Source organism: Lissotriton helveticus, chromosome 3_1 (assembly GCF_964261635.1).
Source record: "Lissotriton helveticus chromosome 3_1, aLisHel1.1, whole genome shotgun sequence".
Taxonomy (NCBI): Eukaryota; Metazoa; Chordata; class Amphibia; order Caudata; family Salamandridae; genus Lissotriton; species Lissotriton helveticus.
Genome location: NC_136061.1, coordinates 1,407,657,022 through 1,407,670,163, shown reverse-complemented (window position 1 = coordinate 1,407,670,163; position 13,142 = coordinate 1,407,657,022). Strand labels below are relative to the sequence as shown.

The window sequence follows — 13,142 nt, the reverse complement described above, 5'->3', positions numbered from 1 at the left end:
CATGCAAACAAACAATCTGTGAGATTGTTTTTTTTCATATAAAAGCTGTAATATCCCAGCAGTAGTGGCAGAGGGTTGACGCCCTGGCACCCCCTAGGGGCAGTCGCTGCTGTTTGTGGGGTCTACATGATTATCATCCATCAAGAGAAGGTTATATTACTTTATCCAACTTCCCCATATCTTGCAAAACTTACGCAGAAACCTTTTGTAAGTCAGCTTTTCAGCCACCATATATATATGTCCATTCCAGCCTTACGTTCTTAGAGTGAGGATGTTTCAGGTGCTCCCCAGTGCTTTGCAACCTCACTCAGCCAAATTTAACTTTATTTGGTTTATCACAACCATAAAGTATACATATATAATAGCAATCAGGTATAAAAGAAAATTTAAAATTCATATTCTTAAAATATTTATATTTCAAAAAAACTTTTACTTTCCAGACCCCTGTCTTAAACTCATTCAACTTTTGAGAGTAGAGTCTCTACTAGGGTCATGAATTTTACACCGCGGCATATAAAAATGTTCGAAGCAGCCCCCATCCAGCTTGTGACTGCCTGCCTGCCTGCAGGTGCGAATTTGTATAGAGTTTAGAACTGATTTCAACAAAGTTCTTCTTTCCTCTTTTACTGTCTTGCACGTGCACATTAGATGGTACAGATTTTCTGTGCGGTACTCACATAGTCGGCATGACGTTTCTTGCTTTTATATTTCCATGTCGGAACCAAGTCTTTTGAGCAATGATCGCCCAATCTAAATGCCATTAATTTCATTTTTAGAGATAGCCGAAAGTGGGCTTCAAGATAAGGTTGCGGTTTTAATCTTTTATATTAATTAATTACGGTCCATGCATGACGGCGTTTGGCCAAACTCCTTTTATCTTCTACCAAGGATAGAGCCTTTGCATTCAGTTTGCAAATTTTGTTAAATGATGCTCGTTCCAAGTGGCTGTTCCAAATCTCCTTGATGTTTAGAGTTTCCAGGGCTGTTCGCAAGTAGTCACCCCAAGAGTTTGGCTCCTGATGTTCATATTGTTTCTTAATTTCCAGCCAACATATGTTATTTAGTGATCCTATTTCTGATGATCTAAGTTTCCAGCACCATTTTGCAAAGACAGCTTTCCTTTGGTAAACTTGGTTTTGCAGGCAAATTCCAGTCGTATTTGCGCTGGAGATGATCCTTTATAAAGATTAAACACAGATTTATATATTTTTATCTGTAATTTGTTTAGGGTGTCAGTTTCTTTCCCATGCCATATTTCCAACCCGTAGGACAAGGTTGGTAATAATTGAGCTGCCATTACTTTTAAAAGATGACCATATGAAGGGCATTGAAGTTTCTTTTGAAGCAGTTTATAAGCGAAAATGAGTGATTGAGCTTTAGATGTAATATCCCGTTTTTGATTCAACAGGGACATGTTTTTGCTTAGTTTAACACCTAAATATTTATATGAGGTTATCTCCTCGATTTGCGTATTCTTTGTATACCATTTAAATGATCCTCTGCTTGGGGCCGCCAATCTCACTACCTTTGTTTTTTTGGTATTCAGTTCAGGCCTACTAAGTCGAAGTATTCAGTCAATTTGGTTATGACCCTTTGCAGGCCTATCGGGGTTTGACTTAATACCACGATATCGTCGGCATATTGTAGAAACTGAATTGATTTGTTTGCCAGTTTTGGTGGGTGTCCGTTCACATTATGCAGATGACTTTCCAAGTCTGCTGGGTATACATTGAATAAGCTTGGAGAGAGCACACAGCCCTGCTTTAGGCCGTTTCTTGTGTTTATTTCTGAGGATATCCTTCTCCCATCTCCAAGCTTTACTTTTGCCCATGTTTCGCTATATAAGGCTATTATAATGTCAATTAGTTTCTGAGGGAGACCCCATGATTCAAGTTTTTTCCACAAACGGTCTCTTGGAACTCGGTCGAAGGCGGATTTTAAATCGATATAGCATGCCAATAGTCCTGCCTTGTTTTTTTCAGCTCTTTCGATTAGCAGCGCCAGTACTGAAAGATTTGTGGTGCAACCCATGCCTTCCCTAAATCCCGTTTGGAGTTTCGGTACTATTTTGTTTTTGTTTATCCATTCCTGTAGATGACGCAATATGCAGGATACGAAAAGATTTGCCTCTACATCGATGAGAACTATCAGCCTATAGTTCCCGGGTTCCATTCTACATCCATTTTTGTATATAGGATGGAAGATGTTGCCATGCCAGGACCGGGGTATCTTATTTTCCATGAACAGTTGTTTAAAGAGTGGAGTGAGGTAATTTGCCCAAAAATCGGGGTCGTGTTTGAATAAGGCGTTTGGTAGTCCGTTGGGGCCTGCGGCTCCTTCGGCTTTCAATCTTTTTATCAGGGCGGTTGTTTGCTTTACTGTTGTAAAAAAGAACAGGTCTTCCGGTTCACCACTAGGTGGATCTTCTTCTCGTTCGTCTTTTTCATATCTAATTACTACACCTCCCGGCTCTGTTCCTTTTACTATGTCTTTATTCAATTCTTTGTGCGGGGGTTGGTACATATGGGTATTATATAGGCTGTCGATATATTGTAGCCATGTAGTTTCACGTATTCCTATGTTCTGCTGCATTCCTGTTCCTTTTGATAATTTATTTATTATGCCCCAGAATTCACTGCTGTTAGGTAGTTTGCTGGTCCGTAGCAGATCTTCCCAAATTTTCCCAGTATAAAGCCTTTTCGCCTTTCTACATTCCTTTTTATATTCTTTTCTCATTTTCTGTATCTCGTTATTTTCTATATCTTTTCCCAACCTTTTTTTCACAGCCTTTATTCTTAGTTTTTTAGCGATTTCCCTTTTTTTATCTCTTAACTTTGTAGTGTACCATGGCTCTTTGTTGGAATCATATGCCTGTTTCAATACTGATTTTACTGGAAATTTTTCTAACACAAGCGTGTGTAAGTTCTCCCAAGTTTTTTCAAGCGATTGGTTTTCCAGGGCCTCGGTGTTCGTTACGTGCGTAAACACTGTATCCATTATCTCGCTAATTATGGGACCTCTCCATTTGAGTTTCTTCAGATTATATATTTCTGGGATTATAGCTAGTGACGCTGTGCTCGTTTTTTCTTCGATGTTTAAGCTTAGTATGGTTTCTTGCGGGAAGTGGTCACTTTCTGATCGGGTTGTGATTCCAAAGTGATTGACCAAGTGTATAAGGTCTTTACTAATTAATGTGAAGTCTATTCTGGAATTTTTGTTTCCACTCGAAAAGGTGATTCTTGCGGGTTGATCGCCCTTCGTATTTCCATTTAGAGTCATTAGTCCCAAAGATTCCAGCTCGTTCCATATTTTTGGGATTTTGCTTTTATTACCCATGACTCTTATCAAATTGCTGTTGAAGTCACCTGTAATTAACATCTCGTGGGATTGGTGTGTTATTTGTAGAGTTTTTATTAAATTTAGTAGCACTAACAGTTTTTCTGTTTTTGTAGCCTTCTCAGGGTGAATATATATGTTTAAGGTCAGTAACTTCCACCCTGCTCCGTTTTTACGTTCTTTATTTTCTAGCTTAGTGACTTGTATCCAATTTACCCCTGGATCAAGTGTCTCTGTTTTCCAATTAAGGTCGTTTGTTATGTATGTGGATAATCCTCCCCTTGGGTGCCCATACTTTGCAATTTTCTCCGCCATTATGTGGTGTTCTTCGTAACCAGCAATTTGTCTGGGGATGACATTCCATGTTTCCTGGAGGAGTATTATATCGAATTTACTCAGAAAGGCAATTGTCTCTTGCTCTTGTTCCATTTCTTTGAAACCATGGACGTTCCGAGAGCAAATTTTTATTTTTCTCTCTGGTTTCTTGCATACCTCGATGTTTCGCGCTTGCTTATTGCGTGCTGAGTTGCTTCCATCAGGATCGATGAGAATTTAAGACTTGTGCAATCCAAGACCAATCCTGGTCTTCCTTCGACCCGTGGTTTGGTTGTCCTGTTTTTGCACTGTTGGACGCAGGTTCCCTCATTATTTGTTGGGTGATTGTTTTATTTCTTGCTCCAATTAAAATAGAGGATGTTTTTCCTTTTATATTTTTGGATTGGGGAACCATGCTGTTTAATAGTGGAAATGGGTACTTTATGGGCATAAGATACTCCAATAGTATTCCCCATCCTGCAAAATCTGTTCTTGTTGAAAAGATGAGCTCCACTATTTCTTTTGATGCCCATGTGGTACTGCTTGTTTCCTCTTCTATCTCCTTATGTGTTTGAACAAATTCTACTGTTATGAGGTCATTTGATGTTATTCCCCTTAATTTAGGAATCTCTTTAAACAATCTCAGTATGTTCCCCCGATTCAGTATGTCCATTTTTCCTTTTGTCTGAAATTCAGGCCTGAATAATAGTTTACAGCCTGTCTCTATAGGGACCGTTTGGAATTTCTGTTTCTTGCTGAATTCACTTTTCCCTCTATTTGATCCCGAGGGTTATTTGGTCTTAGTCGCTCGACACTGGATACTTCTGATGGACTAAACCCTAATAATGTCACCGCTTTGTTGTGGTGCCTAGTTTCTAACTCAACTGGTATGTGACTTATGATTGGTCTCCCCATATCCCTTTGTGTGATTCCTGGCGGAGCATTACATATCATTCCTTTATTTGCTACCGTAATGGTTAGGCGTGTGTTCGTTTTCGTAGATTGATCTACTTGGGCTTTGCAACTCGTATCTTTTTTAATTGTGATTACTGTTTTTTCCTCATTTCTTCCTGTAAGCCATTTTGAACCATTTTGTGGCGGCAATTCACATTGAGGTTTTTGTGTTTGGACATTTACCTGCGGTTTTTGCTGTTTCAGGACCAATCCTCCTTGGGTTTTTACTGTGTCGTCCACTTTATTTGTTATTTTATTTGTTGATTTTATTTCAGCTTTCTCTTCAATTTTTAGTTTCCCTTGTGAATTTAACGTTGTTGCATTATGCCTTGAGCTTTTCGGCGGTTCTGCGATTCCTTCTTTGTTTACCTCTTGGTTATTTGATTATATTGTGTCTAATTCTTCTTCCTGGTCATTTATGCTCTGTTTCCTCTTTCGTTCGAATATGGCATAATTTTGCCTTTCTTGCTTGGTTTTGATGGCATTTTTCCTTGCTTTCCGTGCCCGCTTACGCTGCCTTTTGGTTTGGGGTTCTATTGTACCTGATAACCTCAGTGCTTTATTTTCGCTTTGACCATTTCCGGTTGTTTCACTTACTTCAGCTAAGTTTACAGTTTTTTCCTTCTCAACGAGGGAATTTTTTCTATTCTGCTTTTCAAACTTTAAAGCCACACCCTTATTTTCTTGGTAGTTGGTTTCACCAGGTGTTTTTGTTATACGTGTCACACGTAAGATTTCTGACAAGATGTCTGGTAATGAGGCCAGTTTATCTATTATTTTCCCACAGACACAATTTTGTTCCATAGGTATAAATTTCACTTGTTTTTCTTTCTTTGTTTCTTTTAAGATGTGAACCGAAATTGTATACAGTTTCGAATGTGTTCCCGCTATATGCGTTGCAATTAAATTCATTAAATCCACCTGAACATTCAGTTTGTCTGATTGAAAATGTAGGACATTGATTGCTTGCTGTAAACTTCTTAGTAATGAATCGCCCCAGGGTGCAGACTGTGAATTGATTAATTGCATCTGGACCCCTGCAGTAGAATCAAAACCACTAACGGAGGAAATTGTTATTGGCAAGTCTTTTTTTGTGGTTCCTTGTGGGGGGCCACTTTCCTTGGTTTTAAGTTCCAACCGTCTGATGGGGCTTGATGTAAGTTTTTTAGATATAAAGGTAGTTTCCCGTTTTTCTCCATTTTCTTTAATTTCCGGTTGCTTGGAGTCTTTCAATTCTACTTGACTATTTTGCCCCGGTTCCTCTACTTTTTGTGTATTTACTTCTAGCATCTTCAGAAGTTCTGCTTCCTCAAAAATTGAGAATGATCTTGACCAATCTATCTTTTGTATATTTCCTTGTGATTTTATTTGACATCCAATTTAGCTTTGATCATTTTTTAATGTTAAACATTTTCCGTTTTCTTCGTTGTTTACCTTGTCTGGTGTGGACATGAGTTGACCGATAGGTGCATGGATCTGTGCTGTGGTATTTAGCAGCCAATTTTTTTATCGTTGATTTTTCTTTGGTCTGTGTGCCAGAACAACCTTCTGATTTTATGTTGTGACTGTTGTCGTAGATCTTGTTTTTCTCTCAAAGAATTCCACAGTGCCTGGTTTTTTTCTTCCTGTTTACTCGATGTAATTGAATGTATTGGTTTTATTGGGCTTTGTAAGCTTTTTGATTCTTCAGTTATAGCATAAATTGCCGCCATTTGATCTTTTAAGAAGTGAAATTTATGCTTTAAGTTTTTCTCCCCTAACTTAAAAGGCTCTGGTGTGGGGACTGGGATCAGGCTCTTTTTTTCTTGCTGGCAATCTCCTTTATCTTATTTCTATTTCCTTGCTTATTTTGATCTTTTGTAGCCACCCTTCTCTTGCTTTTCTGTATAGGTGCTTGTCGAATTTTTCCAGACCGCATAGTCCTGATTCGGTTATTCTTATTTAGTTGCCTACTGATTTTGGGCTGACTTGGTCTTCCCAAGTACAGGTTATATCTAGATATCTCTCTGTGTTTGGACTGTTTTCGTTACCTCCTAGAGGTTTAGACGATATTACGCGTTTTTTATTGCTCACTCCGATCCTCTGACCACTCTTTGCCGCCACCACCAGGCCCAGATTACTAAATAAGAGCTTGGTGGGTGGGATATCCACATCAGAGGGTATGTCCAGGTGAATGTACTTTAGGTTGTGTGGGAGGATTACCCCTAGAGTTCCGCCCAATTCTGCCAGTATGTTTTGCCAGTAGGCTTGTATAATTAGGCAGGTCCAGAGCGTGTGCAGAAGGATCCTCTATCTCTTCTACATCGCAAACAATCAGAAGAATCTGCCCTTACAAACTGAGGTAGTAAGAAACTATCATAATGTATCAGGTGCATCCTACCCTCCAGAGGGAAGTATTCCGATAAATTAGGGACTTCAAGGCCTTCTACATTCCACGTGTGACTTAGTTGCAAATATTTTAACTTCTGGGTGTTTCGCAGTTTATAATCCTGTTGAAGGGAGCTGAAAGGCTTTCAGCCACCCTCTTCCATGAGATCGCCAAGCATTGATATTCCTATTAGGTCCCAGTGTCTAAATTCTTTGAGGTTTCCCAGTTCCTTACAGCGCGCTCCTGTCCACAGTGGAATCTTTGGGGTGATCTTATTAGCCCACCCTATGCATCTAGTAGCTTTAACCCATGCCTCACTCATTAGCTGGGTTTCTGGCAACAATCGTCTTGTTCCCTTCCCTCCATATAAGTAATGTGAGTAGGTCTGGGATTGTAACTGAGATCTCTCAAGTGCATACGGGGAATGGTCATCTTGTGCCATAATTCCAATCATTGACAACCACTAAGTCTGCTGCCCAATAGTTAGCCCTCATGTCCAGAAAGGCAATCCCCCGGTTATACTGGTTTCGTTGCAGCATTTGCAATGCAACTCTGGGGTGACCATTACTCCACAATAGCGGTCTAATTTCTACTTTGATCTTGGTAAAGATATCTTCTGGCATCTTGTAATATTTGTTTTTGGGCACTGTAATAATTTTCAACACCGCTGCCCTACCTTGCAGCATCATCGGGAATGACTTCCAGCAGTTTGCGTCCTCATGGAATTCCATCATCACCCTTTTCATGTTTTGCTCCATGTTTTGCTCTTGAATGTAAGTGACGTATATTTCCAATTATTTAAAGCCCTCAGAGTCTATAAGTGACCGACAAGAAAGGATGGAGGCATCTAATTCGCTACTCATGGAGAAAAGGACCAATCAGTCCCAGTTAATTTTGTATTCAGAGTGGTCATCGTAGTCCTCGTAAGTCTGAAACACCCTAGGAAGGGTCCCCTCTGACCTAGTTATGTACAACAGGATGTCATCTGCGTAAAGCAAAATTTTCTCGCTCCCAGAGGCCACTTCAGTAGTTTGAAACCTACAATATCTGAATGGCCGCAGATCCGACATGCCAAAGGTTCCAAGAGCAGGGCAAACTGAGCGGGAAGAGGAGGCATCCCTGTCGCACCCCCCTTGCATTTGGGAATTCTGCAGAAAGGATCCCATTGACTCGCACCGCCGCCACCGGGTCTCGATATAACAAAGCGATCCAGGTCTGGAAGTTGGAGCCAAACCCGAATCGTTACCGATGCGTGCATTAAAAAGGGCCAGTGCACTGCATCAAAAGCCTTTTCAACATCCAGTGAAAGAAGTAAGTGAGGTTCCGGTCTGTGGTGAATTTCTGCCAGGCAATTATGTAGTCTACGCAGGTTGTATATAGAAGATCTCCCTGGCATAAAACCAGATTGGTCTTTATGGATTAGTAGGGGCAGAACTCTAATGAGTCTCATAGTCAAGATAGTGGCCAGGATCTTTGTCTCAACATTGATCAGAGATATCGGCCGGTAGGAATCACAGGTCTTTGCTGGCTTACCTTGTTTTTGGATTACTGCTCAAGTCTAGCTGTAGTAGGCCCTTGTCTGTGGCTTCTAAGTACATGCTTCGCAGATCGGGGCTGAGGAGTCCAGTGCTTCTCTTAAAGAATTCAACCGGGAGACCATTGGGACCTGTGGACTTCCCTAAGGAGAGCTTTGCAATAGCTGCCTGTACTTCCTCAAGTGTAATTTCCTCCTCAAGGTCTAGGCAGTCCGTCGTGGGAAGTGTTTGGACATTTGTTTTGTCCAGATAGGCATTCTGCCCGAGTGTACGGTATTCGGCTCACAGGGCCTCGACTCATCGGAGAGCCAGAGGGATAGTCAACGCCCCTAACGCATCTTCCGCTTATTTCAATTTACTTTTCTCACTCCCACAGTACCACCATATATGCCTCCCAGATGGTGACCGCTGAATCAACAAACCCTTTGGTTTTTTGATAAAATACAGTTGAGGGTGTACTCTCAATTCTTGTGACACTGTCGCATCTCTGAGTTCCCAAGCGTTTCATCTCCATCTCAATCTCGAATGGAGGGTTCTCCTACCCACAGTGACCCAGAGTGGGGAATGATCAGACAGGCCCCAAACAAGGTATTCTGCTTGGTCTATCCTGTCTTGCCTGCCGGTGTAAAAATATTGTCTAGCCTGGAGAATACCTTCTGAGTCCCAGAAAAGTATGAGTAACCTCTGCTTTCTCGATGATGGCGATGCCAAAGATCAGAGAGACACAATATAGCGGCAAAGCAAGCCAGTGGTGGTATTCTGGGAATGCCCAGAGCGGCTCCTGTGCGGTCCCTGTCTAGGTGTAATGCGTCTTTAAAGTTTAACCCTATTATGTGCAAGGAGGAGTCTGTTTCCAACATTATTGCTGTGTCTAGGACTTGGCCCTTTTTGCCTAAAGTCCCTAAGCTTTTTGCTTTCCCCCTAGACCTTTTTCTGACATAGTATTGCCAACTTAGATGCTTTGGACACTTTGCCACTGCTAAACAGTGCCAAAGTGTAAGTTTTCCCTGTATAAAGTAATGGTAATTGGTTGTCCATGATTGGTATGTTTGCCTTACTAAGTGAAGTCCCTAGTAAAGTGCGCTATGTGTGCCAGGGCTGGTAATGCAACTGCTACTAGTGGGCCTGCAGCCCTATTTGTGCCACCCACACAAGTTTTTCACTGTTGAAAGGCCATCTTGCCCATAGGATAGAATGGGAAGGCTGTGTAATACGTTTTCCAGCCTATCTTCCCAAAGGCTTAAGATAGAAAGGTGAAGTTTAGTATGCCTGAACTCACAATGTAATAACACATCTTTTTATGTAAGTGGTTTTTGCACTGTGTGTCCAAAAGCCACTCTTTGAGAAGTGGCTGAGGTTTGTGCTCTAACATTTCTGTGGGTCTCTGCCTGGCTGTGGAGTGACTGTCTGGATTTGAAAGCGATAGGAAGTGGGGAATGTTTTGACCCAGGGGAGAAGGTGAGACAGCAAGAGGCTGACCTGCATCTGGGGTGTAGGGGCAGAATAAGCACTTAGAGGTAAAGAGGGCTGGGTTGCTGCTATAAACAATTGGCTCACCTCCTGCTGAGTGATTGAGAATTCATACCCCCACTAATCAAAGGAAGAAAGGTGTCACTGGCAGGGAGGCACCCAGAACTGGTTTGAGCAGGGGTCAGTGCCCCCTGAAGCACAAAGACTTCACAGACATTGAGGGATATAACTATGAGAGCTGAAGCCCCTGAACTTTGGAGACTGGCTTGATCAAGTGTGAACAAGACTGGAGCTACTTTGTGGTCAAGAGGACCTTTGCCAAGGAAAAAACAACTGAAGAGACTGAAGAATACGACTTACCCTTGCTGTGTGATCTGGGGCTGGCCTGCAGTTTGCGGTTTCAAGCAAGGAAAGGCTAAAGGGACTTTGCTGTGCGCTGTGTCCACCGGCTTGAAGGACTTTGCTGGGTGCTGTGTCCTGAAGTAACTATCCTCAAGGGCCTGAGGTTAGCTGGCTCCCTGTTAGGAAACACAGGAACATAAAAGTTTCCAGGAGACTCTCAGCGGAGCTGTGGGAGCGTGCCTGTTGCAGGCTGAGACCCTCGTAAGAACTGCCTGTGATCGTGGGCGCCTGGTGTCCAAGTGAGTCTCAGTAACGCTGTGTGCGTGTGCTTTGTGAAGCACTGAGACCTTCAGGAGGATCGGCCTGTGATCGGGGGCACCTGGAATCCAAGCAATGATCAGCAACGCTGTGTGCATGGGCTTTGTGCAACCTGAACCCCGTTGTGAGGATTGTCCAGTGATCATGTGCACTGGAATCCAAGTGAGTCTCATCAACACTGTGTGCATTGTGAGACCTTTGTGAGGATTTACCTTGTTATCATGTGCACCGGAACCAATTGAGTCTCTTCACCGCTGTGTGCGGGCACATTGTGCACCGGAGACTTTCGTGAGGAGTTTACGCCGTGTTATCGTATGCACCGGAGTAAAGGGAGTCTCAGCGATGCTGCGCGTGTGATCTTTGTGCAGCCTGAGACCTGTGCGTGGAGTGCCCAGTGATCGTGCACCCGGAGTGAAGGAAGACTCAGTGACGTGGTGTGCGTGTGCTTTATGGCAGCCTGAGATCTTTGTAAGTGAAGCGGCCCAGACCTAGAATCCTGGAGGAGCTGTGTTGCCGGTCCGAGCCACTGTTGTCATTTCACAAACCTGCTTGGAGGCCTAGCCGCTGGACGAGAAGAGGAGAGTGGGTTCGCGCCCCCAGGTAACATGTGCCGACTCCTGGGGCAGGGCGCAGGCTCTGAGGGAGACGCTCTCGGCCTCTCTCTCATGTTGGCAGCGCAAGCCTCTGCTTCGGCTCGTATTGCCAAAGGGAGTGGCGGTACAGGGGCCGGAGTGCAAAGCTGCACTTTGGAATTACATCGTACTGTGTTGGGGGCAACCGTGAGAGGCTGACTAAAGGTCAGAAGAGGAGACGGAGAGAACGCCTAAGGCCCGGTCATCGGGGCCTGTGTGTACTACATAGTGTTTCATTTCTGAGAGCGGAGTACCTGACTGACGTATTACACATTGCAACATTTCTGTATAACGAACTACTTGATTGTCGTATGAAGCATTGCCTGGTTCCTGCATAACGAACTACCTGATTAGCATATTGCGCATTCAATTCTTCCTGCGTAGCGAATGACCTGATTAGTGTACACGCATTGCCTTATTATTGCAGAATGACATATCTGGTGGTTGAAATACGCATTGCATTGTTTTACCTTGCAAAGTACCTGTTTGTTGCGTTACGCATTGCATTCTTTTAATTGCAGTGTCTGATTGCTACGTTACCTATTACAGTATTTTTACATTGCAAAAGTACCTGATTCTAGCATTACGAACTGTATGACACATTATTAGGAGTACAGGAGAATGTTTAGAAGTGCTCATTGACATCGCAAGAACTTACAAGGGCTGGTTGGCCTACCAACCGGCCAGGAGAAATATTACACAACCTCATATGTTGGTTTTATATTGTGTAGTCTTATTACATATCTTGTTACATAAAGTTTATACTCGTTTTATAAAACTCGTGTGGAGTCTATTTGTGGTGTCATCATTGGATTATTGTGAGTGTGGTTGCGAATACTTTACTCATTTGCCTTGAAGATAAGCCCGGCTGCTCGTGCCAAGCTACTGAAGGGGTGAGCGGGGCTATCTACGAACGTGACCTTCCTTTCCCGCGTTGGATCGCGGGTCTCTACTTGGCCTAAGGTACCTACCTCAGCCAACCAGGGATCCCTGGACTAACACTGACTTTTTCTAGTGCGGGCTGTTGGAGGTTCAAGGATGAATGGACACTAATAAGCATGAAAGCTAGTATTCCGTCTCTGTAACTCCAAAAGGGAATCTGGAACCGGCACCATGGATGATATCAACACTGATGCTGCCACAACCAGGAAGGCTCTTGATGGTGGATAGTGGCAGCACAGACTCCATTAAAAGAAACAACGGTATTAAAAGGAACAGGGGCTGAGGCTACCAAGTGACGCATAGGCAAAGACCCAGCAGGTACCTTTGGGCCCAAGGTGCGCCAGAGGGACTGCAGGAGGTCAGAAAATAGCGAACAAGGCTTGAATGAAAGCCGCAACTTGAGCAGTTTCAGTGTTAGCAGTCGGAAATGGGCCAGGAGCATCAGGAGGAGAACTAGAATGGAACCAGGCTCTGGTGTCAGACGAGCGAGGTCTCCATTGTTTGCCACAGGTTTGAGACATGGAAAGATCCTTTCCGCTCCTCAATAGCCATCAAATACATGAAGCAACGACCAATAACAGACATGGATCCGTTCTTCAAGAGCAGCCACCACGGGAAGCCGAAATGGATCCCAGTGAGCAGTAGGAACATCTTTTCAATTTGGGCTTTTTTAAAGGTGACATTTCTCCCAAAAACGCACTGAAGCAGAATTTCAGCAGGTAGCAGCTCTATATAAACTTCAAAAGCTGTGGAAAATATTAACTGACTGCAGAGTACTGGGGGTGTTGCCGTAAATGGCTCAGTGACGTCACATTAGGGAGGAACTGGATTAAAGTTCGAGCTGTGGCGCCACCTAACAGCACAGGAGAGCTATTTTAACTTTTCAAATCCAGTCTGGCACTAGAAAGGAATTCAAGGTTAATAGTCTTC

At 43.0% G+C, this 13,142-nt stretch overlaps 1 protein-coding gene across 5 annotated transcripts in view; it reads right to left on the bottom strand.

The window, feature by feature from the left end:
* CLASP1 (cytoplasmic linker associated protein 1) overlaps positions 1-13,142 on the bottom strand; it is a 1,618,163-nt gene that overhangs the window by 543,823 nt on the left and 1,061,198 nt on the right. The window lies entirely within an intron of this gene.